At 39.3% G+C, this 27,779-nt stretch overlaps 1 long non-coding RNA gene across 1 annotated transcript; it reads right to left on the reverse strand.

The window, feature by feature from the left end:
* Positions 1–88: 88 nt before the first annotated feature.
* Positions 89–27,763, reverse strand: LOC140927739 (uncharacterized). Its single transcript, XR_012164577.1, has 3 exons — positions 27,633–27,763; positions 6,184–6,430; positions 89–315 (listed from the first exon to the last, which is right to left on the reverse strand). It is a non-coding gene; the product is annotated as an uncharacterized lncRNA (long non-coding RNA).
* Between the last annotated feature and the right edge of the window lie 16 nt (positions 27,764–27,779).

Consider the following 27,779-nt stretch of genomic DNA (forward strand, 5'->3'; position numbering starts at 1 on the left):
CGATTCAGACGTTGCTGAGAGGAGAAAACGACTTGAAGCAATCAGATGAAATTCTCCCCCCCCTCCCCCCCTCCCCCCACCACGCTTCATTCCTCTTGTTTTCTCTCGTCCAAACTTTCTCGACGAACTCGCGCGGAGACGCTTGCTACGCAGGTTACATAAATACTAACACTACTCCCTATTGCACTACACTAAATCCTTGAGTTATTAAGTGCCATCGAGTCTTCAGCTGTATCGTCGTCGTCAAGTGTGGATTTTTATGGAGGCTTGTTGTGATTTTCGTGGAAATCTGAGATGCCTTAGCTTGATTTTAACCTAGGACAAGAATAAAAAAGGATGATTAACTTGATCTGACATTCTTGCGAATTGTTCAGAAAGAACTATAAGTGATCTTTATTTACCTACAACTGCAGAAAAGACTTGCAAAAGTCTTTAAAATTTAAGCGCGTTCGACTTCGCTCCTAGTCTGAAATGTAAGCGATCACCAGCCCCTAACCCACTTATTCAAATTAGTGATACAAGCATGAAACTTTCACAGATTACTAAGGGCCCTAAGGGAATATTTTCTGATGTAGGGCCAAGCCGAATTAAGATCTAGAGTCGAGATCTGCGCATGCCCCGATTTTGCTAGCATGGAAACGAGGCTAAAAATGAAAAACGCCTTAAATGAAAGAGTTTTAGGAAAATAACCATCAGTTATGACAAAACTAATAATTTGTTGTAAATTTTGATAAACTTTAAGCTTTTAATGCAGTCACGTGACCAGTTATAACGTTTTTAATTATCAGGCTTGGGTACCCTGTGGTGAAATTTTGTTTACACGATTTTTCAATGTCTTATGGAGCATAATTGCAGGGGATTCGGTTTTATGCTTACATATTTTGTCAAAAATGTAAAAGGCAACTCCTAACACACACTATGCATAACTGTAAAGGCCATCTTGCAATGAACTGAAACTTGAAGACTTATCAATTTGGCATGTTTCCTCATTCTTTAGACCGATATAGAGAAATATAAATACAAGTATGGACTTTCCTTAGAACTTTTTAATGTCAGTTCATATCTAACACAAAAACGACTAACAATACTTTTGCTTCTTGAACTAAAAAATTATCCCTCAAGTGCAATTCTGAGGCGTATATATTGTTCGATGGGCTTTATAACGATGATTGAAACAATGATATGCACCCAATTTGTTCCGCTACATAGATGATAAAGGCTTTCTTTTTGCGTCAGTTGATACCTAACACAAAACACATCAATCACGTTTTTTCATGTTTTGCTTCTAAGACTCAAAACCTATCATCTTTGTACAAATACATACATACATTGCATATACACTACATATATATACTTTATCACTTGAGTGTTCTTTAACTATTGCTGTTGGCAATTTCCGCCAGATTTGCAGAGGCCCGTGCACACCAGATTAGCCTTCATACACTTGCTTCTCCCCCTGCATGCAGTTTTACATCCACAGTGGATAAGTTCATAGCAGGTGTCTTTTGCTTGTTTAAGAGTTGTCCAATACGGTGACCAGCGACGTGCTTGACGCTGCCATCCCCGGTCTGCAGGCCTAGGAAGTGTGGGCTGGCACAAGAGGGATTGGCCCCAAGTATGAGCTCCCTGAAGTACTGCTCGTCTCATGTGCTGCTCAAGCGCTGCTTTAGTTGGCGGTATGCTGTCAAATTCCCTTGATTTCTTGCAGAATAGCTCCTGGCGTGCTTCGTTGACTTTCATATAGACTTTTTGTTCGGTCATAGAAAAGTTCCACAAACCTTTCCAAGACAGCAAGTGATTCTTCCGTGATGATCTCTGGTGAAGCCTTCAGAGCGCATAGAACTGGGGTCAACTCGGAAGAGACGTTCCAAACATCCCATGCAGACTTCTTTCCACGGTTGCGGAAAAATAAAACTGTGTCGGACCCTGTCAAGGCGTGGAACATTGGCAACGCGGACGCTTTAGGGAGACCTAAGGATGAAGCGAAGACGTGCCCAGGCATGTTTTGCACATTCTTCCCTGAACCATATGTTATCCAGAATTCATCAATGGGGAGTGTGCTGACAACTGAAAGGGCGAGAACAATCACATCTGTGTCGTTGGCTCTGATCTTGATGCGCCGATGCCCTCTTAATGACGCATCAAGAGCGTGGATCATCAGGCGAGTGTCGGCTTCTTCGTGGGTGCACGGCGCAAGGTTGCTCATTTCAGATCTGTTGCTGGAAGTTAGCACGCTGCTACCGTGTGTCAAGTAAACCTTTTTGCCTTCAGGAAGTGCCAAGGAAGCGACCTGAAATATGTTATGTCATAGATAATTTCATTAATGGATTCACTAATGTATTCTAGTGAACATATCCTGTTGACCTATTGCTATGATAAGTATTGACAAAGCAGGGAAACATCCTAAATCTACACATACCTTTTCTGCAAGCAGCTTGAATAGCTCTTCCTTGTTGCCATCGACTCTCAGGAAACCTTTCCAGTCGCTTGGAATTCTTGTAGATCCCATTACTTTGCGAGGTTGTCCAGCACCTCGCTTCTCTCGCAGTGATTTCTTTAATGAATTATCTAGAAAGACATCCCACACAAGGTCAACACGCTTGGCATTCTCCAGTTGCTTGAGGACATATGGAGCAAATACTATACTGAAGTATTCGTCGAAGGTGCGCGATGTTTTTGGCTCCAGCATTTGAACAATAACGGCTCCATCGAGAATTACGGCATCCACTGGAGGTGTCGATACTGGTGAGGTTGCTTGTGGCAGGCACTTCAGCTAGTCGGCTTTTTGTCCTCCTCGCAGATGTCCTTGGTCTGAAAGGGATGGTGGCCAAGGTTGATTTTAATACGAAAAAAACTCATCCAGGTTTCCGTCACAGGTTTGACAAGCAATGTACAGCCGTCCAAATCAGGAACAGTCCTCTTTCAACAGTTTGACTTTTGCCTGGTCTTTCGATACAGCCTTCTTAGTTGGAGTACTAAATGTAGAGAGGTTGTTCTTCTTAAGTGGATCTGTAACTGGTTTACTACGGTCAATGAATCTTTCTTTGACAAATAAACAGAATTGTTCCTCACCAATCTTGTGTGCATTCTTTACTGTTGCGACAACGCTATCGTCCATTATATCTTTAGTGTGAATCGCCATTAGGTTCTCGCTCTCTTCAGTAAAGGGGTTACCAAGTTCCTGAAAGCAAGACAGTGTTGACCACATCTTTTAAAAATGTAGATTGCACACCTGGTTTCTGTTCATGATGATCTCGTTCCTCGGATACAGCAAAGCTTCCCTCAAATTCTTCAACCATTCACAGCTCGGGGCCTGCTAACATCCATTTTCTTAGGGCTGCAGGATTTTCAGTGAGACCAACTGCTCCACCTTGGCCTTTTACTAAGGCATTCACCTGCTCGTGGGCATGATCTAACGCTATGGAGGAGAAGGCTCTGCTGGTCTTGTGTACGACAAATGCACCATCGCTGAAATGGTGGTACACATCTTGGTGCTTAGAGGAGAGAACCTGCATATCCCGATAATGCACAGCCAGCCACCTAGTATAGTTTGTGTGGTCCATCGCAAACAGCCACGGTAGTATCTGTCGGATCGCATGAACATAGAGTGCAAAGTTGGCTTCTCTGAAGGCCCTCACAAGGCATAGACAGGTGAGCTCTAAATGTAGGACCAGTCCCCAGAACAGAAACTGTGGTGACTTCTTTTCCTTTGTGTTTTCCCAGTCTTCAAATGTTAGGCTCTGCTCAGTCTTCTCAAGTTTATCCTTGTATGCACTGTACGCTTTCTTCTTCAGAATATGAAGACTTGCCGCTGTCACTTGATGTGCGCGTCGTGGGCGTGTCACATGACTTGCGGTTAGATTTTATAGGACTAGACTGGGCCGTTTCACTACCAGCTGCGTCACACCCTTTTTCTTCTTCTTCTACGTCAGCTTGTTTTCTTTTTTTCTTTCCACGCTTTAATTTAGTACTATTGTAATGGTCTCTGCAGGACTTGTGCCAAGAAGCTTTGTTTTCAAGAAGAACATTTTCGATGTCATGTTTAGTTTCATCAAGAAATTGACTTACAGTTATCCCAATTTCCTTGAATTCCTTCACAGCCTTGATGAAAGTGCTGTACCCTATGCCTGGGTCTTTTCGGGTTGAATTCGCAGGACATTGAAGACTCTCGTGTTCAGAGTTTTCTGGCAGATTATGCATTTCCCCCAATTCATGTTCAGCTGAAAATAAATTTTAAACTCAGTTTATTGGGTGACATCAAGGCTCACTCGATGACAAAAAAGCCGCAAAGATGGGTTTAACTAGCCTAGCACTATCGCCAAAGGGCTCATATTCAAAACTCTCAAACTTTCAAAATAGGTCGAAGAGCTAATTACAAAACTGATTCCAATCCTACAGAAACGCCACAGTTGACATGATAAATTACCTTTTAATAGTTAATAACAAAAGCTCCATTTTACATTCAAAGTGTTTTGTTCTGATAAAATTGCCATGAAATTTCCCGAAAAAAGCTAGTTATTGTACCAAATACTGTCTTACCTGAGAGAGCTGGAAGTACACTTCATGGACGCCGCCATATTGAAAACCGTGACAGACCTGGGTTTGAGTGGTACATTGTATACTAAATAGATTCCCTTGCTATCGCCAAAGACAAACGGGATGATTTTAATCACTTGGGCACAATGGCAAACAGACAAGAAATCCCTTGTCCTCATGCAGTATTAATTTATTGTTCTAAATTATAAATGAAACAAATAGCAAAGTGAATCGTAAAGAAAAAAGATGAACAGCTAGAAAATAGACTTTTTAAGTGGCCACATTAAAAAGAAATAAAACAATTTTCACTTTTTTGGTATATCTGTGGGCTAAAAACCAGTTCTTCAGCGATTGTATAGCACAAAACATTGAATAATCATGTAAACAAAATTTCACCACAGGGTACCCAAGCCTGATAATTAAAAACGTTATAACTGGTCACGTGACTGCATTAAAAGCTTGAAGTTTATCAAAATGTACTACAAATTATCAGTTTTGTTATAACTGATGGTTATTTTCCTAAAACTCTTTCATTTAAGGCGTTTTTCATTTTTAGCCTTGTTTCCATGCTAACAAAATCGGGGCATGCCGCAGATCTCGACTCCAGAGCTTAATTTGTCATGGTCCTACATCAGAAAATATTACCCTAAGGGCCCTTAAATATCTGTGAAAGTTTCATGCTTGTATCACCAATTTGAACAATTCGAGCTTTTTTTGGTCGATAACAGCTGGACTAGTTTACATATAGCCTGATATAAACACGAGATGGGTTGGGAGAATTCGAGACAGTCATGCAAACCCGAGACGAAGTCAAGGGTTTACATAACTGTCGAGAATTCTCCCAACCCCTCGCGTGTTTATATCAGGATATGCGAACACAGGAAAAAAGTTTTCTATTGCTTTTATGAAATAACTTTCCCGAGAAAAAAAGCAAAACTCTCTTGTTGAGAGCACTGATTAAAAGATAAATTCTTACCAGTCGCGAAGTCTTGTACACGAAGCTTGCACGCGTAATCAGTCTTTGTTTTGCAAAAAAGATGCCTTCCAAAATACGGGCTTTTCTCGCTTAAAATACCAGCTCAGGCGAAAAAAAAATTGACCCAGCATGTTTCTAAAGATTTTTCAAGTTTCAACCGACGAGGAAATGGGTAAATAAAGTAAGTTTGTCGAGTTTTTCAACTCAAAACCTTTTTCAAATTTGTGCTTGCGTGATTAGCGCGCGAAAAGCAAAACATCTTGACGTCACAACCATGTTTACATACTCTCATGCAAACACGCCTCTCGGCCAATCAGAACTCGCGTACTATCTTAGTTATTTTATAAATGAGCATGCGTCTCATGAATGTGAAAATAAGCAGACAAAAAATTAGTTTCGTTTCTGAACGTGCCCGTAACACTGATCTCAGGCCGTAAAAATTGGTTGCATGATCAATAAATGACAATTGTGTACTGCAAAACTAGCCAAAAGTGCAAAATTATGCTAGCAGTGCCTACCCAGCCCTATAGCTCCGTTAAGTCGCTGCAATGTAATAACAAGGTGTCTCCATACAAAGCTCCTATAAATTTAGGTAAAACATTTCTCCGAATATCTCGCATATGAAAAATTGCACCGCCCTGAATCTTGGTGAGGGGTCGTTGTATACATACCTTCCTTGATTTCCCTGATTCCGATGATGACTTTCGACGACGTCACAGTAACGACACCAAACCCCGAGACTCCAACAAAGAAGAAAGAAAAAAGCGGCTAGTGCAATAAGGGCTAACCCCATTACCGCCCAGGAGTTTAGATGAATTCTTAAACCAAATAGAGAAGAGAAATAATCAAACTCGAAGGCTTGTTGTGCACGTCCTTCCATGTGCCTTTCTGGTCCTTTTCTGTCAATTTCACTTTGCTCTAAAAATATACATTCCAGCATATATTTAATAGGATATCAAGTAAGGAGGGAAATGAAGTATCTTCGGTTTAAGTACAAGTCCTGTCACATATACACTAGGCATAACTTAGCAATGATCGGTGGCATCAATGATTCAGGGTAATCGAACACCAAAAGTTTAATTTTGTGGGATATTGATTCAGACTTATTGAAGCTACTGATATCACTGATCATCCATAGCGGATGTCACTGATCCTGGCGGCCTAATGATATAGCCTTTTATATGTATGATAATTAGCTTTTCCGACCTCGTTAGCATGTGAAAAATACAAAAGAAGTTTTACTTTCAAACGAGGTAAGAAAGGCTAATTATCATACATATTATAAAAGAATATATCGAATAGAGGTTCTATATTGGAAGTGAAGTGCGGCCCCTCGTAGAAAGATCATGGGGTTGAAACGGTAGTAAATAATCTATTTTAGTATTTACCAAATCAGTGAACAGCAATTTTCGCGCGTTTTGATTGGCTCCCGTAACTCGGAATATCCTTGGTTATTCACTGTTTCGCGAGGCAAGATGGCGTCTCGTTTGGAGACATTTTCGATAAACGACATTTGAGCGATAAATGAAGCAGTCGTACAAGCAAAAAACCAAGAAAGCCAAGAACTTTGCGGCTTGTCAGTGTTAATTGGTGGGTAGAAAATGATTTTCATGCAGAATTTGCAACAAAAACGTAAAAGCGCATTTGACAAAATCCCAGGAATGTTTGTAACTTGTAAACAAAGTTCCTACTAAATTTACAAAAAGTAACTTTTTTCATTTTTATCCAACTGATTTGGTAAATACTAAAACAACTATCCCCCTTGGGGTCGGTGAACAGCGTTAGATATATACCTCGACGCTTCGCGTCTCGATATATCCGCCTCCACTATTCACCTTCCCTTCGGGGGATAGTTGTATAGTATCTCAGTTTAGGACATCACATGGTCTTCAAGGTTGTAAGATTAAAAAGGAGAGAGTAAATTGTTGTCTCCCTCGCAGCCGTTTCTAGCGTTACGTGACGAAACAAAAGGGAGACTACGATGTATAAAATACATAGTCGGGTTATGTTACTCTCTTCTCCGCAGGCCTCTTTTTATAGGGAGGCTGGGGAGAAAGAAAAAAGAAGCGCGCAAGGCAAGGTGGGAAGGGGAAGAGAGAAGAGAGGCCTGTTACCGCCTTTTCCCTTATCGCTTTCCCGATTGTAATTTGCGGTCCTTTGCAGTCATTTGTGGTTAATTAATGTTTGCACTACATGTAAATTGGTTTCACATTGCGAAGCTTAAATCATAAATGAAGTTTATCTTTTTTAAAAGTGTCACCCATGAAAAATATTTTCTATTGTGATTGGGTAAAGAAAATTCAGCTTTCAGTAAATTGTCCACGCAAAAATAGTGTATTCAGTCGGAAACAAACGGTCAAGCGTACCCCCAAGATTTCATTAATATATTTATTATTCGAAAGTTGTAGATTTCAGATTTTATCTCTGCATTTGAGCATGCGTTTTAATTGTTGGTTTTCACATGACGTCACTAAAATTCAAAGTACAAAACTATCGACCCTACTGAGATTTTACTTTCATGGTGTATTAGAGCAGGTGAAAACTAATTTTCAAACAAATTTTTGCTTCAAAAGGGTTCTTGGTTTTGTAATAGAGTACGCTTGAATTTTTAAGCTTTTCGGTGACGCAGCATTTACATGACGGCCGAGATAGCTGTCATTTAGGTTAAAAAAGTGACTTTTTTCGAGGAATTTTGCTATCTAAACCAGTGTTTAAACCAACCTTTTATAACTTTTATACATCACATTTGAGGTGAAACAGTATTATTTATCATACAGACCTCAGACAGAATGCGGTATTTCGCAGTTTTTCAAGACAAATTGCACTCAGTCAATATTCAGGACGATCAATCGTGGGCTTTAAGCGAAACCGTTCAAAAATTTCCAAAATCACCAATATGGCCAGCTGGTTCTCATTTCTATAGTGCGAGCTGTCAGTGTGGTCGAGTGTTTGAATGAACTTTAATAGAGTTACGCTTCAACATAATAGCGAATTTATTATTATTATTATTTGTTATTTAATAGTTTCAGTTATAACGATGTGTAATCTTATAAAGCGCTTGATACGCGCGACATTTTTGAGTACTGCGATGTTTCGTGAACGATGAAAACAAACGGCACAGACAAGCGATTAAAATTACAAGAGAGACTACTAACAATCAAAAAAAGAAATATAATTCGGTGAAACATTTACAGAGACAACAATTTTCATTCACGAAGACAAGTATTAAAGTGTCTCTAAAAATCCTGAGTCTTTAAGCGCAAAGCTTAAGCCGGCTTCCCGGCGCGGTGTTTACTTTTTTCGAAGGTGAACTCCTCGAAGCAAGAAAATCGCTCAAAGTTTTCTTTCTACAGCCAAATTTATAACTTAATATTCTTCGGAACGTTTTCATTCTATTTGCCGTGAGCAAATATATCTGAACGCTTTTTAAAGTTCTGTAAGCTTATATCAAACCTGATACTAGGTCAGATCATTGAGTCAAATCCTACAAACGTGCATAAACTTTCCGCATAAACTGTCAGCGTGAACTGTGCAAGACTTCATGAAATTAGATATGACAAAAACAAACATCAAATACAATAATTACTCAGGCTTACCATTCGAGATTCAGTTCCTCAAAGCTATCAAGGAAGGCCACAGTTGCTTGAGACTTTTAAACCTTCTTACGCATTAAGCAAGGTGAAAAACGAAAACGATACCATCCGAAATCGAATTACCGGATTTTGACAAGCGACGCATTTCTCAACCAAACACCCAGTAAACACAGTAAACAAACCAGCCATGAATAACAGAAGACTCTTGATAGCAGCTGTATTTCATTTTGTACATCCAGAGGAAAAAGACAGTTAAAAACATCACAAGTTGACACGAAACTCTGTCAACTTCAGCTGTCAAAGTAAACAACTTTCAAGTTGAACTCATCTGTCAAATTTTGACCAATCAGAGTATAAAAATTGGACGTAGAGCGTGACCAACGCGTGACCATGGTAAGATAAGGTCTTCCCCGCCTGTACTTTAAAGAAACACTGGCTGAATTTTCACGTCCGAGGTCAGTTTGAAATCAAAATCCTTATAGCGCGGGGCCATAGTGACATAAGCACAACATATTTGATATGAATCATTGGAAAAAATAAACTTGAGCCTACGATCATTTGAAACTGGTAATTTGTAAGCGGATAACTTCAAAAAATACTCGACCTCGATGGGTCGACACTTGAGTCCGCGGTACGGTCAGGTGACATTGGTCAGCGGATGCCCTGTTTTGACAGCTGTCAATTGATCACAACATGGATGTGCAATTAATTTTCTCTTGGGCTCTTAAACTAGCTAAAAAGTGTGAGAGTAAACATTGGTTTTCCTGTGGTGCGGACGGACTGTCGGCGGTCGGCGGTCGGTGCACGGTCACGTGATTACCATTATTATCTGGGATGGGTAGATTTACTTAGCTATGGCGCTCTGCCCACGCGCGGCGCTTCGCGCCGCGCGTGGAGCTTCGCTAAAAAAAAGAACATTACAGTCGTAGAATAGAAGAATCGGAGAAATCTGAAGAATCGTACAATCGGAGACTTACTTTTATCATAAGGAGTTTTTGATAGAATCGTAAAATAGCACACACAGTCGTAGAATAGTAGAATCCGAACAATCGGATAATTGTTCAAACGAAAACTTGTTTATACCGTAGGGAGGTTTCATAACTATCGGAAAATAGCACTACAATCGTAGAATAATAGAATCGGAGAAATTGGAAGAATCGTACAGTCGGAGACTTCAATTCTAAGTAATATTCGAAGAAATCTGTAGTGCTAAATAGGAGAATAGTACCCCTAAATCGGTTATACTATTTTCCGATTTAGCACTTATCGCACCGCTCTCCAAATTCATACATGAGTAACTTTTAAGTACTTAATAAAGAAGTTTTAGGGAACCACGTGTAGATAATTAGCGGTATGTACCATTTCCTGTCGGCGATTACACAAACATTATATTGATACTTTATTGTCAGCGATGCCAATACCAGAACATCTCAAAATGTTAGTTTTCAAAACTTACATTTATAATTGCAAATACAGTAATCGAAAATACTGTGGCAATAGCCAAGAAGTTCCAAAATTCGTATGTGCAGCATGTAACTGAGAAGTACAATAACGTTAATCAATTTAGGTTCAGAAATTAACAAGACACTGAATTTTGAGCTTGATTTTAGTTACTGAACACTCTAACCTGTCAGTGGTGACCTCTATAATACAGACACTTCGCTATGTCCCTTCGTTGTCTATATTAGAGAGGTTCGACTGGTACTGTTAAAGAGACACAGTCAGCTGATACACATGCAAATTAGACACCATTTCTTAGCTGATTTGTATCTCACAATACACGCGCGTGAAACAGAAAGTGAAAAGTGTATCTGGAATACTCAAAACAAACCCTGTGGAGTTGAACTTATTACAAGCCGAAATCGTGATTATGGACTGTAAGCTATATCAGAGCACTCATATTTATATATACCATTGAGAATTTACCGATGGATTTAATTTGTCCAGGGTAAGCCAAACATCGACAAATACTTCTGAATTCGATTTAACACTAGTAGAGGTCAGAAACTGACACGGAGTCTGCATGAATCACTGTCGAACGTTCAGGGTCGAAGCTTGATTTTCCCAACATATGTAAACTTTTTCATCGATTTTTCAATTATATATAACGATTATTTGGTCGCCAATGTTACTGATTGATTTCTCGTTATTTTGGAAAACGAAGGCGATTATTCTCCTGCCAGGCGCCTAAGCGTTTCTCACCTCTTCTGTTCATGTTTTTTTAGATACTGTTTTTAACCAACTATGATAAAATAATGTAATAGAGTAAGAGTTTGCTCAAAAAGAGGTGTTCTATGAAAGATCGGGGATCGAATGAAACACTAAGCAAGATTGAACGCTTTTCAAACTTGCAAAAATACTGTCCAGGTCAGCGCGGTCCCATAGCTCGTGGCTGTCCCTTTAAACACCACAGCAAAGATATGACCACATCGCGCCTGTTTGCGATGGTTGTATGATGTGTATAGGTTTCCTGTGAAGGTGTTTCGGTTTTTTCGGAGACTATGAGGAGACATAATTTAGTTTTTCAACCGTCTTCAAAAAGTGATTTTATCCATGTCCCATCGCTATGAAATGGTTACTAATAATTGAACTTGGATTGAACTTAGTCAAAATGCAGTTCTCCTTTTAAAAACAAACTCGATATCATAATGACAAAGATAAACAAAAATCTTGCGACATCTAGACGTGTCATTGAAATTCCAACATAAGGAAGTAAAGGTGTCGTATTTTGCAAAAAATCTCCGTGAGAATAAACAATCTCTATGTTTGAATAGGTATATATCAAACCTTATATTTTTAAAAGTCGTGATAAATGAACGGATACTCAAATTCCAACTCAAATTGCTAAGAGGTTCATCACAATGCTGCTTATATCTCTATGCCAGTAAACTTTGGCGCATGTCCTTGTTTGCGATCCTGGAATCAAACCCTTCTCTCTAAACAACATCCCTTCGATAGTAGTGCAATTGTGTAAAATCTTGGTTTTCCCACGGTTTTTCATATATATCTCCGGAACGGCTCGAAAGAATTTTCTTAAAATGTGATAATGATGATGATAATGATGATGATTATAATGCGAATAATAATCAAATAATAATGTGTCAAACTTTCATCAACATTGATTCACTGCACCAAATAGGAAAGGATCATCGCAACGCAGATTCTTTTTACCCTATCTAGGTTAGGTTTGGCTTAGAAATTTGACGGTTTTGCAGTGACCCATTGTCATTGAAAGTTTGACACATTATTATACACATATGCATCATGAAGATTACGTTACGAGTATCTACCGAATCAACCAAGACGTTACGTTCCTGAGATACGCATGACTGAAAAGGGTTAAAAATCAAAATTTTGCGCAAGTTGCACTTCGGAGGAAAGGTCATTACAGGGGAGGGGTAGTTCCAAGAACGCAAATAGTTGCTTCTTTAGATAATATCTCAGCGAACGAGATAAAAGCTATCGGCTCACTTACATGCAACTCGAGTTTTTTTTTTCTGAACAATGCTAAGGAAGAGTGTTCGCTTGCTAGAGGAAAACGAATTCTGTCCTTTCCAAGGAAAGTCATTGAACCTAGGGAATTCGAGTATACGTAAAATATTACGCATTCAATTGTAAATATATTGCTTTTTGCCCTACCGTGTTTACAATGACAATGATGTTCAATTTGAGTGATTAATTCCTTCGCGGATTTAAAAAGAGTCTTCCAATATCTACAAAGTACCTAGGACCATGTAAGAGTCATGTAACATAGCTCTACGTTTACATTTTTGCGGTATTGTCTCATTTGCTGATTTATAGTCTTTATTCATCTTTCGGAGGTCGAGAAACTGAAAGTCACGAGAAAAATACTTAATCATTTTGAAATCACGATTATCAATTATCAATTCGAGTTTTTCACGAGGCACGCAATAACCTTTTGGTCACGGAACACGAGGAATAATTATTTAAATTCACGATTCACGCATCATGAAAATACTCCAGTACGACCCTCTTGACTTGCAAACGCATTTCAAGCTTACTATACCTTTTCAATCAACAGACTTGTCATCTTGCCACCCTTTAAAATGCAAAAAGGGTTTTAAAAAGGGGAAGCATTGCGTCTTTCTAGAACTAACTCAGGTAGAACTTTGAACAAAGCAAACGAGACTTTGAACACAGATTCTGTCAAAGAGGCTACCGGCTTTAACGCTCGTTCAAGAAATACTGACGGAAGTTAAGTACACCGACAGAAAAGAGGTTCTTGGCAACAAAACAAAACAAACAAATTTGCTCCCTTGTTCAAGTACTACCTACAACTGCCGGCCACACCGAATCTTAAAAAGATTCTCATGAAACAAGGGCACATTATTCAACAGCAACCCAAGCTTAAACAAATCTTTAACCCGGAAGAAAAAATTCTACATTTGTTAAGTCCGCGCGAAAATTCCTTTCATCTCGCAGCAATCAGAAAATCAGCAAAGCTGTTAAAAGCAAACTAGAAGGAAATTTGCATACGATCACGCATCCATGCGTTTATTGCAATACAACTGTGACGGCTCAATATATTTTCAGACCTCTTTCTCATAATCCTATCACCGATGATTCTTATTACGAACATAGAAGCTGAGGACTCGTAGACTTTATTAAAACTCTGCTCTGAGCCAATGAACTAAACGTTACTGCCATTTTCACTCCTTTTATAGGCCGCGAAAGTTGTCTAAATCTTGCGAAAGTAGAAGCTATTAAAGGACACATAGCCTTATTATAACCCCATTAAAGATGTGACAAAACTAAATTTACAGTTGACTCTGATAACTCGAACTTTATAGGCACGTATCGGTGATATACTTAAAATAGGTTCCACTTTTGGGACTCGACTCAAATATTATCGGAGATGGCAATGATCACCTAGAAATTAGCGGATAATAAATAAGCCTGTTTTCATGATCCGAAGTGTGACGAAGACTTCGACTTAAAACGAAATCACTCTGCTTAAAAAAAAACCGACAGATTTTTAAAGGATTCTTGAACAGACAAAACAATGCAAAAGCAGCATAAGGGAGAAATGTCGCACAAATTTAAAGTTATTGTATAGTTTCAAAACAATTCTATTCAGCCAACGTATACTTGTGGATGTTCTAGCGACAAGGTTCGAGTTATTGTGAGCACAATCATAAGAAAAATGACTAGATGGCCAAAAAGTTTTAAAACTTTAACTTTAAATAAGGAAATATTTAAAAATGCTGCCTCTAACTAGCAAAAGGATTACGAAATTTATCATACTCACGTTCAAAGAAAATGAAGAAGAGTGGCTACACGGAATTTCGCTTTAAAAGGCTGACGGTCGAAAGAGCAATTCCACTTAATTCCTTTTACCAAGAAGTCTCTTCGACTATGTTGAGCGCAAAGCACAGTGGGACTGTGAAAGGAGAAAGAAGTCTCGTCTCGAGTCCCTTAATTCCCTTCGATCTCAGACTCTCTCGGTCATACAGCGCCTGACAGAAAGAACCTGGGGTCAAAACTTCACGAGGCAAGGTTTTTTTTTTACCTTCGTCGGTAACTATATTACAAGTGTAATGCAAATGAAGCCCGCCATAGTAATTTGTTGTTTCCTTAGGACGTTCTTGGAGCTGAAAAAACACAACGTAGCTACTGGTCTATGAGTGAGACATTTAATGATCGTAAAATAATAATAATAATAATAAAATAATGAACATTAAAATGCAACTTGTGCATACGAATCATGGCCAAGAGATTAATCAGATGTTGCAAAGGTTAAATTTACTGGAGGTTGTCACAATAGGGATCATTGCACCTATCTCATCTATTAAGCTATCCATAGTGATGCGTCATCAGTATGGAATTTCTGCACTCGTTTCTCTACAGACATCATTTTGCAGGGAAAATAGTAGTGGTGTCGCAAACTGTCCACGGTTTCTCAGGCTGATAAACTAATGATTTATTCTTTGTCGCAACAGTAAGCTTTCTATAGTAACGCACAATTCTTGCCAAGCTTTTGGCCTGTTACATATATGTCAACAAAACCTTAGACAGCAAAACAGTCCATTTTTTGCATAGTCAAGTACAAACAAACAGTCAGACAAAAAGTCTGGAGCCAGGCTGAAAAAGGAGAGTGAGATTGGGGAAAGACTCGTGTTCACCACGAGATTTGAAAGGAAGAGTAGACAATGATATGCTATTTTCCCGTGAGATCAATGATCAAATCTATTAAATTCACAAACAGGGTGGAGTTGTGAACAGATTTTTGACAGGTCGACAACATTTGCAGCCACTTGTCAGAATGAACTTGTCTTATGGAAAACAGTTTTTTTTTTCTCTTGCAGGCATGTAACTCACCCACTTCGCACGTGTGAGACTCTGATGCTACGCCGGCGTTTTGCACCTTGAAAAAAGATTTTTTCTTGTTGAGAAAAAGTCTAACAAAACCTGTATTGACCAGATCGGGTTGACCGTTGTAATCTCTAAGTGGCAAACGGTTAGAGATAATCATATGATTACCATGGATAAGAAATACAGCCATAACAGATAACAATTTTTTGGTAATTTTCTTGCATATTTGAGGGCTTACATGTGAAAAAGGGCCCACTCTGTTAATCCTGTTCACCTCTTTTCCTCAGAGCACTTGTTTCCCTCAGGTAACTAAAAAAAATGGCAAATGAAGAAAATGCCATGGAGTGGTTTTGCCCTTTTTTTCTATCTGTCAACCAGTCTAAAGAAATAATTATTATCGTTTCAGATTCAAACAGTAATGGCCATTGTGCAGTCTACTCCATCAGAAGAAGACTGCAATGAACTTGGGTTTGATGAATCAAAGTGCACTACTCAGGGAAAACCCTTTAAAATCACTGGATACATTTCAAACCCGATCATTGTATGGGCCGCAGCAGTGCTGATCGTCAGTTTTTATACATTAACAAGCGACCATGTGAGCTGAGCAAGGTGTCTCGTGTCATTACTGAGGTCTACCACATGTTCAACAGACACCAGTATCCTTTTGTGTTGATAGACATATCTCTGGCAAGAGGTTTGTTGTGGTTTGCTGAAGTCCTTCTTATTATATCTCAGTTGTCACGCTTGTCGCACAAGGTTTGCCGTCTTCATTCCCCTCCCTTCCTGTTGCTTAAGTTCACTAATATTGGAAGTGTAAGACATGAATGCTTAATTGTTCCACTCATGATCTTTCAACTTTCATTTTCTTTTAAATCAGATGGTGTAGATGTTAATGTGACTCCAGGAAAGAGACAGGTGTTTGTCCAGGAAGAGAAAGTCCTTTTAGCCACCATAAAATCGTCCCTGAGGAAGATGTTTGATGGTCCAACTGTATTATTTGATGTTAATAACAAACCTGTAATGCAAATAAAACTATCAGTCTCCACGTTCGTTCCTAAATACTGCATTGGAGACTCCTATGGAAATGAAGACCTTCGATGCTCTGAGATCAACCAAGATGAAAAGGTATCAGATCTACCCGCTTCAGTTGTACCAAAAAGGGCAAATGTCGAGAAGGGAAATCTCCATCACTTAGCAGTTTCAAGAGGAAGTTTTCATTAGTTGATAAAGATGTGGCTGAGAAACCAAAAGAGCCCAGCTACAAGCAGGTGAAGCTTACCAGCATATTCACGCGGGATAAGCAAGCTTCTAGACTGGAAAGCAAAGAATCGATGGAAACAGATAGTGAACATGTTTATTCTGTTTCTAAGGCTCAAAGATCTGAAAATATTGGTGGCAGCCGCATAAAACGTAGCAAGAAAAATCGAGATTGAAGTTGTTGAAGTTGAGGATGATATCATTTCTGTAAGTGAATCTGATGATGACGAGCTCTGTTCTCAGAAAGGCGTCCGGCAAGTAATAGTTTTAGAGCATTTTGATAAAACTAATCAATTAATTCTAGGCCAGGCTAAAGATAATTCAAGTAACGCATATTGCAAAACAATACTGGTTCTTCCTAAACTTGGTAACACCAAAAAACAAACTCAAGTGTCAAAGATAGTTAAAAACAAAAATAAAACAACAGTGAGTTTCCGTATGAACAAATTTAAACGCGGTTTTTAAGGCGCCAACGAGACAGAAAACAGATGAAGTAGAAGCTCGTTTGTTTAGAGCGAAGATAGCACCAGGAAGCAATTCCAGTGCTGAGAAAGAACTATCGACAAATGTTTGCAAAGATATGTTCAAGCGTATGGAAGTCGCAGGTCAATTTAATCTGGGTTTTATCATCACAAAACTGGACAATGATTTTTTCATAATTGACCAGCATGCCTCAGATGACTGAAATTTAACTTTGAGGATCAATAGAGGAACACAATTGCAACATTTAAGTCCCAGCGTCTTATTGTTCCCCAGAAACTTGAACTGATCGTTGCCAACGAAGTTGTTCTTATGGACAACGTGGAAATATTTCAAAAGAATGGATTTGTTTTAAGATCGATCACAATGCGGGCGCAATGAAGACGGTCAAGCTAGTTTCTCTGCCCATGAGCAAGAACTGGACGTTTGGTGTTGAGGACATTGAGGAGGTGATTTTTATCGTGAGTGATTCCGCTGGCGTGATGTGTAGACCTTCAAGGGAGAGGGAAATGTTTGCAAGTCGTGCGTGTCGCACTTCCATCATGGTTGGAACAGCACTTAACCAGGCTCAAATGAAGAAGGTTGTTTGCCACATGGGAGAGATTGAGCATCCCTGGAACTGTCCTCACGGCAGACCCACCATGAGGCATCTAATCAATCTCAATATGTTGCCAGCCTCGCAGTTGGATTGAAACCTGACGAAGTCTGTGAAGGCTGATACACTTAGGTCGTATGAATTAAACCCAAGGGGATAATGGGTCTCAAATAGAGGGCTCAAAAACGAAACTTGAATTCCAGCTTGTCTTGCAGGTAGCAGCTGTCATATTTTGCTTGCCTGGAGCCATTGGTGGCTTGTCTTAGTTAAAGATAATGATACCGACCTCTCGTCTTGAAGCGATGAGTTTTATTCCCTAGCACCCTCCATAAACAACGAATGCACTGGCGTAGCGCACGTCACGAAATGTATGAATAGTAAACATCCGCTGGCGCTGTTCAAATAGACGGCAAAACGGTCCGTATTATTGCGTAGGTCAAAAACGCCTGAGCAGTCAAACAACCGGTCCGCAGGGTGCTTTTCGCGCCTTGAAAACCGGTTTTAAAAAAAGCCGGACTGTTTGGCCAACTTAAACAAGGTGGTTACCACTGTTCTATTCGTTTAGTAATGGATTCAACAAACTAGTGGTCGTTCGCTGACTTAAACCGTACCTCATGGCAAATATTATTTTGCACCTCTTCATCGACCGGTTTCAGCGGACTCAGTCCACCTGTCGAGTATTCTCGGTCGATATATTGCCAATCTTAGCCAGAAGCCAGTCAACATACTCAAAATAAAGTGATAAAAAGGCGAGAGAACTCAAGATTTATATTTATCCAATCTGTGTTATAGTCTACTACACAGCTGATTGGTGGCGTGATATATGACGTAAATAATTCGCCCTGGCTACAAAGGTCCGTTCTTATAATTTCTAGCATGAAATAAATCCGTGCTCACCGTTTGATTAAACTCTCGAGACAATTTTTTTTTTCCTCTCGGCGTGTTGTGCTACCCTGTGGAGGCTACGCCGCTCCCAATAAAGGCATCAGGAATTTGAAAAGAAGAAAAAACCTCGAGTCTTACTAGCAATCGGTTTAAAAAAAAAAACATCAGGTCGGTACAACACAAAAGATAACTACTTATTAATCTCCGTTCGCATGTCAATTAATACTTATCTTTGAAGTCGCGTCTGTAAAAATATATGCCTGCGTAGAAAGCGTTTCCAATCGAGTTATTTTGCGAAGGTTGGAGTAAGAGCACAACAAATGGAAGATCGAAGGGGGAAGGAAAAAGAAGATACGTTTCCTTCTCCCCCCTAGCCTGAATTTCATCCGTTTACTTCGAGTCGTTATTACTCCCTCAGTAACGTCTGAATCGACCGGCCGTTAATGCCGTCCAGTGACGTCACTACTCCTTTGCTTTAATTCACTCAAAAAGTTAAACACGATTTTCAGGTGGCAAACCAAAAAATATCGTTTGGAAATGTCTGCATGATACAGAATAGCTTTACTTATTTCGATCGTAATTCATGTATAACGTTCAAACTATCAACTGCATGCAGTACTCTGAACCGGTTGTAATTCCATAATCAAACTCGGGCGCAGTCACGCAATGAAATAAATACACACACGGAACACTTAGTTAAAAAACTCAACAATTTGATTAAATTGAAAAGAAGCTATTTCGTCCTTAACGAAGAAAAAAGAAAGCAAGGAAACTTGACAGTGAAAATAGCTAGAGGGTCGAATCAGTACAACATTGGTCTCAGAAACTTCACATAAACAAAATCACTGCAAAGACCACAAAGCGACTCTAAATGAAAAAGATTCTTCATTCGCAGTTCAATTTAGCATTTCAGTTTCGAAGACGAGGGCAATTTTACTGTTTACGATAAACATTATCGAAATGTTTGAACTCCACGCAAGCATACCAGGAATGCGACCCGCTGAATATTAAGCGACAATCTCGCTAAAATTTCTTATAATTATGCATAGTTATGCGAATGTTTAGACAATCAACTAATCAAAATTTCGGGTAGTGATGAGGTCACTGTACAGCATTAACGGCTGGTCGATTCAGACGTTGCTGAGAGGAGAAAACGACTGAAAGCAATCGGATGAAATTCTCTCAACCCCTTCGCTTCATTCCTCTTGTTTGCTCTCGTCCCAACTTTCTCGACGAACTCGCGAGGAGACGCTTGCTACGCAGGTTACAAAAATACTAACACTACTCCCTATTGCACTACACTAAATCGTTGAGTTATTAAGTGCCATCGAGTCTTCAGCTGTATCGTCGTCGTCGAGTGTAGATTTTTGTCGAGGCTTGTTGTGATTTTCGTGGAAATCTGAGATGCCTTAGCTCGATTTTAACCTTGGACAAGAATTAAAAAAGGATGATTAACTTGATCTGACATTCTTGCGAATTGTTCAGAAAGAACTATAAGTGATCTTTATTTACCTACAACTGCACGAAAGACTTGCAAAAGTCTTTAAAATTTAAACGCGTTCGACTTCGCTCCTAGTCTGAAATGTAAGCGATCACCACCCCCTAACCCCCCCCCCTTTTTTTTACTCGTCAGTGACCTCCGTTGGTCACCCCGAACTTCACCTCTTTACTGTTATGGGTGTCGTTGGAAGTTATAATTAACAAAGCAATAAATTTTATTATTTTATGCCCCAACAGTACTCTAATCAAGGGAGTTGTGTATTATAATATTATGAGCTTATTTATGTGAGTAAGTTTGAAAATTATAGTAGTCATAACTTAGCTGAGTCATTGATCAAGCTCGTAAAAATAGCAGTATATATATTTCTAGTAGTGCTCGTATTTTGCTAAAACTGTGCCAATAATTTAATTACGCTAGCTTTTGTAAATTATGCTCATTATAGCAGAAAGTGCAGAAATTATACTTCTTCTTTTTACTTCAAATTTGGTAAAAACACCTCATAATTGTGGGAAAAAAAAGTTAATGCCAACACTAAATTTGTTTACATCTATTTATTGTTTGACAACTTAACAGTAAAAACTCCAATAATTAGCAACCAGCACGCGGACGCCATCTTGGGCGCGTAACCGAGCAAGATAGAGCATGCGTCTCATGAATGTGACAATAAGCAGACAAAAAATTAATTTTGTTTCTAAACGTTGCCTGGCTGATCTCAGGCCGTACAAATTGGTTGCATGATCAATAAATGACAATTGTGTACTGCAAAACTAGCCAAAAGCGCAAAATTATGCTAGCAGTGCTTTTTTCGGAAAATACCGTAAAATTCCGAACAAAAAAGCCCCTGAGCTTATATTTTTCAAAGGGCTTTTTTGAGGCGCTTAATTTTGGAGGGGCTTATATTGGGAGGAGCTTATATACGGAGGGAAATTTACGTTTCAAAATCGATTGGGCTAGCTTACAGTTGAAAGGACATTTACGTCTGTAATTTTCAGAAATTTTTACAGAAACTCGCCATGAGGACGTAGATCTTACCAAAACTCACCAAAGCAAGTACTTTGTCTATATGGAAAGAGGAAATCCAAGCCAAGAGTTAAGAGTGAACTTCGCAAACAGCAATACACTGTGACACTTTTTGACTCACGTAATGGTTCTTTGGCAAATGCAAAAATTTATGTGTTGCTGTACAGTTTTCCCGGGGCTTATACATGGAGGCTTATTTCCTGAATTTTACGGTAGATGAAAATTATGCTCATAATGACGAATTACTATGCCAAAAATTATACTAACACAATCTATAAAACCCTACTTTAACCCAAAGATTAGAAGTACTTTTGGAAATGCAAAAAAAATCCCTGCGAAATTATAGGTGGGGATAGCCTACCCAACCCTATAGCTCCGTTAAGTCGCTGCAATGTAATAACAAGGCGTCTCCATACAAAGCTCCCATAAATTTAGGTAAAACATTTCGCCGAATATCTCGCATATGAAAAATTGCACCGCCTTGAATCTTGGTGAGGGGTCGTTGTATACATACCTTTTTTGACTTCCCAGATTCTGGGCTACTACGACATCACAGTGACGATCCCAAACCCCGAAACAACAACAAAGGAGAAAGATAAAAGCGACTAGTACAATAACGGCTAACACTGTTGCCGTCAAGGAGTTGTGAACTCTTATACCAATAAGAATGGAGAGAGATTTAACTCAAGGGCTTGTTGTGCAGGTCCTTCCATGTGCTTTTCTGGACCTTTTCTGTTAATCTCACTTGGCTCTAAAAATGTACATTCCAACATATATTTAATAGGATATCAAATAAGGAGGGAAATGAATTATCTTCTGTTTAAGTACAAGTCCTGTCACATATACACTAGGCATAACTTAGCAATGATCGGTGGCATCAATGATTCAGGGTAATCGAACACCAAAAGTTTAATTTTGTGGGATATTGATTCAGACTTATTGAAGCTACTGATATTACTGATCATCCATAGCGGATGTCACTGATCCTGGCGGCCTAATGATATATTCTTTTATATGTATGATAATCAGCTTTTCCGACCTCGTTAGCATGTAGAAAATACAAAAGAATTTTTACTTTCAAACGAGGTAAGAAAGGCTAATTATCATACATATTATAAAAGAATATATCGAATAGAGGTTCTATATTGGAAGTGAAGTGCGGCCCCACGTAGAAAGATCATGGGGTTGAAACGGTAGTAAATAATCTATTTTAGTATTTACCAAATCAGTGAATAGCAATTTTCGAGCGTTTTGATTGGCTCCCGTAACTCGGAATATCCTTGGCTCTTCACTGTTTCGCGACCGGAGGCAAGATGGCGTCTCGTTTCGAGACATTTTCGAAAAACGAAATTTAAGCGATAAATGAAGCAGTCGCACAAGCAAAAAACCAAGAAAGCCACGAACTTTGGCTTGTCAGTGTTAATTGGTAGGTAGAAAATGATTTTCATGCGGAATTTGCAGCAAAAACGTAAAACAGCATTTGACAAAATCCCCGGAATGTTTGTAACTTGTAAAAAAAGTTCCTACTAAATTTACAAAAAGTAACTTTTTTCATTACTAAAACAACTATCCCCCTCACGGTCGTTGAACAGCGTTAGATATATACCTCGACGCTTCGCGTCTCGATATATCCATCACCACTATTCACCTCCCCTTCGGGGGATAGTTGTATAGCATCACAGTATAGGATATCACATGGTCTTCAAGGTTGTAAGATTAAAAAGGAGAGAGTAAATTGTTGTCTCCGTCGCAGCCGTTTCTAACGTTACGTGACGAAACAAAAGGGAGACTACGATGTATAAAATACATAGTTGGGTTATGTTACTCTCTCCTCCCCAGGCCTCTTTTTGTAGGGAGGCTGGGAAGAAAAAAAGGAAGCGCGCGGGGCACGATGGGAAGGTGAAGAGAGAAGAGAGGCCTGCTCTCGCCTTTTCCCTTATCGGTTTTCCCGATTGTAATTTGCGGTCCTTTGCAGTCCTTTGTGGTTAATTAATGTTTGTTCTACATGTAAATTGGTTTCACATTGCGAGGCTTAAATCATTAATGAAGTTTATCTTTTTTAAAAGTGTTCATGAAAAATATTTTCTATTGTGATTGGGTAAGGAGAATTCAGCTTTCAGGAAATTGTCCAAGCAAAAACAGTGTATTCAGTGCGGAAACAAACGGTCAAGCATACCCCCAAGATTTCATTAATATATTTATTACTCGAAAGTTATAGATTTCAGATTTTATCTCTGCATTTGAGCAGTGAATTTACACGCAAAGTTGTTGCGAAACTTCTACCAGGTCGGTTTTCTTGAATTTGATGTAAAAGTAATGAGAGCAATTTTGCCCATTCAAAGATTTTTCAATCTGACCGAAATTATGCAAATTAGCAGGAAGGCGGATTTGAATTTGATACTGGTTGTGGCAAGGATTAACGGATTCAGCTTTTGAATACTATATTCATTAATGGAATCTTGGGGGTACGCTTGACCTGGCTTGACTGTAATAAACAAATATACTCCAACAGAGCCGGTCAATTGCGAATCCCTGAGTGGATACGCTTAGAGATTTTGAGCAAATTGCGAGTTTTTAGTGATTGATGCTCGTACTGCAGAATAGAACCTAAAAAAGCTCTCTGACTGAGAAAACTGTAAAACTACTGTTTTTTTTCTTCCTTGTTTTGTTTGCACAGGCAACAAAAAACTACAAGCTTGCCGCCACATAGGCGTGATACATAACTACAAGCTTGCCCCCACCCCAGGGGGGTGAGGGAAAAAAAAATGTGACAGATGAGAAAATTAGCATGAAATTATGCAAACTAGTATAAGTAATAAAAGCTTTTCGCTGCTTATATCTTCATTTAGGGCTGGTTTTAGATCCCTACTATGAAAATATGAAAATATAAGCAGCGAAAAGCTTTATTTGTACTAGTTTGCATAATTTCATGCAAATTTTCTTATCTATTACATTTATTTGTTTTTTCCTTCACGTTATGATTAGTTACTTATTTTAGTTTGTTTTTTTTTTATGTTGAAGCATATACGCAACGTAAAGTTCGATATTATAAAAGTCTGTCATACAATGCGTTTGTCATTTCTGATGTTTGAAACCGCAGTTTGTGTGTTATTCCTTTTATTACTGGCCAAAAACCAAGAGCATATTTTACGATATAGCTTGATTTAATTATGGCTTTTTGGGTATTCAAATCTAATGCAGTGCTGTCAACTCTCCCGGATAATCCGGAGACTCCAGACTTTGAACCGTATCTCCCGGTCTCCAGATTAGAGTCCGAAATCTCCCGGATAATCGCCAAAGTTTACCATTTCTTGTAGACTCGACTCTCTGACAATGAAATTTCAAATATTTTGCGTGTTTTGAGCTATTTTATTAACATTTAACGTTTCCTTATAAACTCCGGTATGCCATTAAAATATAAGCAATAACGTGATTGGTGGCAAGTTAACCAATCAGGTCAAATGTTACCGATTCCAACAACATCTTTTTCGTGTGTTTTTGGAGAAATGACGTCATGTGATGTGCATTATGACGTCATCTACCAATTCTCAATATTTGAAGAGTTAAGGGGTTGACAGCCCTGCCAATGTTTCTATTTTTCGTGTTATATCACTTAATGCTTTCTGGAAATTTTTATGGCTCGGAAATTAGGCATGGGATTTGTTTCTGACACATAACACATAGCAGCTCAAAACTTTCCTTCCAAGGACATGTTATTTCTTCCACAACTCCCAGCCAGCACAATTTGACTGAAAAACAGACATTTTGAGGAACAGATCTATTTTGTGCCCCTGGATGCGTATATTTTCTAGTAATATTCTGATTTATTCTCACGGACTTTTATACAATGACGCTTCATATCAACGCTACCCTGCGAGCAGTGGTTTCTCCAGGCCGGACACTACGCTTCGATGGGAAAGAAACCACTGCGAGCAACCGTTTGCTTTTCCATCGAGCATGCGCGTCCACGTGATGACTACGAATATCCAACGACAAGACGGCAACGAAAACTTCAAAAAAACAATAGGTTTAATAAGCAAAACAACAACTTTGCACTTGCATCCGGCACGCTTTTATTTTTGCATTTCTTTGCTATTTTTGCACGACTACGACGTGAAGATGGCTAATTTTGCGTTTTATGGATAACCTAAACAACCAACGACGAAATTTATTCTTTTTTTCGCTCTTGAACTTGGAAAGGGTCCCTGGGAATTCAACTCCATTTGGGTTTTCCTACATTTGACAAAGTAAGTAGTAGGAATAAATAATCCAAAAAAATACTGAATATCCACAGCAAGCTCGCGTGAAGGCAGCAATTGTAAGCGTGAGCAAATACGCGAGAGCCTGAACTTGCTTTCAAACAGGATTTACATGTTTAAAGTTAATTTATTCGTCCATAGCGCTTGCCTGCATGCAGACGTCTCCTATTTCCTTTGTTGCACGTGGAAAAGTAACGTAACGCCGTCGCGTGTTCCAGCGTCTCGCCAGGTTCCCAAGATCTTGGGAACATGCTGTGATAGGCTGACACACAGTGCGCATTGTTTGACTTAACGCGCATTTGCTTACGCTTACAATTGCTGTCTGATAATGTATGTGGTGATTTATGTAATCGGGGTTTTCCAGCCAAAACAAATCAAAACATGTGCCATTGTGTGCAGACGGTTCGAAATCTTACGCGAGGCCGCGGAAAATTTAACGTGTGCGAGGAAATTATTTCTTTACAATTTACTGTGCATGACGCATCACATCATATTTGTAAACAGAGTCTGAGGAAACTACAAAAGCGGCGTGGACTTCGCACCAGGCAGGCATTTCGGAGAAAGCCAGTCAAAGAAACTAAAATCTTTATTCAGCAACAAACAGAGGATTTAAACACTTTACAACTGCATCTGAAATCAAATCCTATCAGGAACACCCACAGAAGCATAAACCACAGGAAATGATTACTCAGTATACTCAGTATGCATGTAACAAACCTGCTTCATGACCTCTAGATGTAAGACTTAGTGCGGCAAAAACGAGATTTACTCAGTCAAGGTTTAGAACGCTACATGCACTGTGTAGTGCTAGTAACCTTCGCGCGAGAGAGAAAAGAGGAAAAACCTCTGTCAAAGCAGACTCTCAAGGTCACGTTTCGCCCGTATCACGAGCTTATGATGTTGTGTTTGGCCTGTCAACTCTTATTTCTAACCGGATATTATTTCCCAATTTATGCGAAATAGAATACCCTGCCAGCGGGACGCTGGAACACTATTAGCGACGGCGTTACGCAGACGTCCCTTTTCCGCGTGCAACAAAGGAAATAGGAGACCTCTGCAAGTAGGCAACCATAGCGCTGGACGGCGGCTCGATCAAAGAAGTAGACGAATGCTCGCAGTGGTTTCTCTCCCTTCGTAGCGTAGCGTCCGGCCTGGAGAAACCACTGCTTGCAGGGTATATAAACACTTATTTTGGTTCAAATTTCAGTTTTTATCAATCACCTTCGTGTCGTGTTGCGTTACATGCACAGTTATTTCACACTGCTAATGTCGAATATCAAAAATCAAAATAAAATGCAACTGATTCAAATTAATTGAAATGCCATACTTCGCTCGCAGCAGTTCGCTTTCCATTGGAAACTACTAGTTCAAGCTCTGGTATAAATACTACCATTATCAGCGCTACTAGTGTTCTCAATTGTCTATTAAACCTGCAAATTAAACAACCGGCGTTTGTAAAAGCTGTTGCACAATTGAAGCAATACAAGCTACACTTACGGCGTTACAATGCCTCATTAAATGTAAAAGAACTAAAAATTACGCCAATAGCAAGATTTTTTCCTTAACGTCGAAACAAAAAAGGTCATCAAGGTTTATATTGTCCGTAGGAAGAAAATAGCTGATGGGCTCCTCTGCTCTGTCTGTAACATTTTTGCGTACTCTTGATGAAATTGAAGTCAATACATAACTTACCTGAACGCAACCGCCTTGTTCAGTCAAAACAAGGTGAAACTGGTTTAATGTTCGATTGTTGAGGTGAACGATTTCCGAACGTTCGATTGTGTTCGATTGGCAAAATTTGGGGGTGATTTCGATTAAGTTAGATTACCGAATGGTGGATTAGCTTGCGGTTGGGTAACTGAGTACTGTAGGCAATTTCAGGCTTTCACTCTCTCACTTTACCCTTTTTCCCCCAAAAAGTAGACGGCTCAAACCGCCAAATAGCTGGTTTTTAGCCGGGTACCGGCTCTAAATGTCTCAGAACTCTGAGTTTCAAAACATTCTCCTTTTCGGCCAACGTATTTTTGATGACGTTTTAGAGACAGGGTTCGACTAAGTTGTTGAGAGCAAAATCATTAGAAAGATAACTAGAGGGGAACAAACGTTTTAAAACTAGAACGTGAAACTGTTAATAAATGCAGCCCCTGACTAGTAATATCGTAATCACTGAAGCAAAAGGATCTGAAATCATACTTACGTTTGCTGAAAATACCGTGTCTCCTTTCACTTTCGCTTTGTACTTCCTCGTAGCCCCTCTGACAAACTTGAGCGCAAAGAACGGTGAGGAGAAGTCTCGTCCTAACCCCCTTCCCTCTCATCTCAGACTCTCTCGGTCATACTGACA

This window comes from Porites lutea, chromosome 2 (genome assembly GCF_958299795.1).
Source record: "Porites lutea chromosome 2, jaPorLute2.1, whole genome shotgun sequence".
Classification (NCBI taxonomy): domain Eukaryota; kingdom Metazoa; phylum Cnidaria; class Anthozoa; order Scleractinia; family Poritidae; genus Porites; species Porites lutea.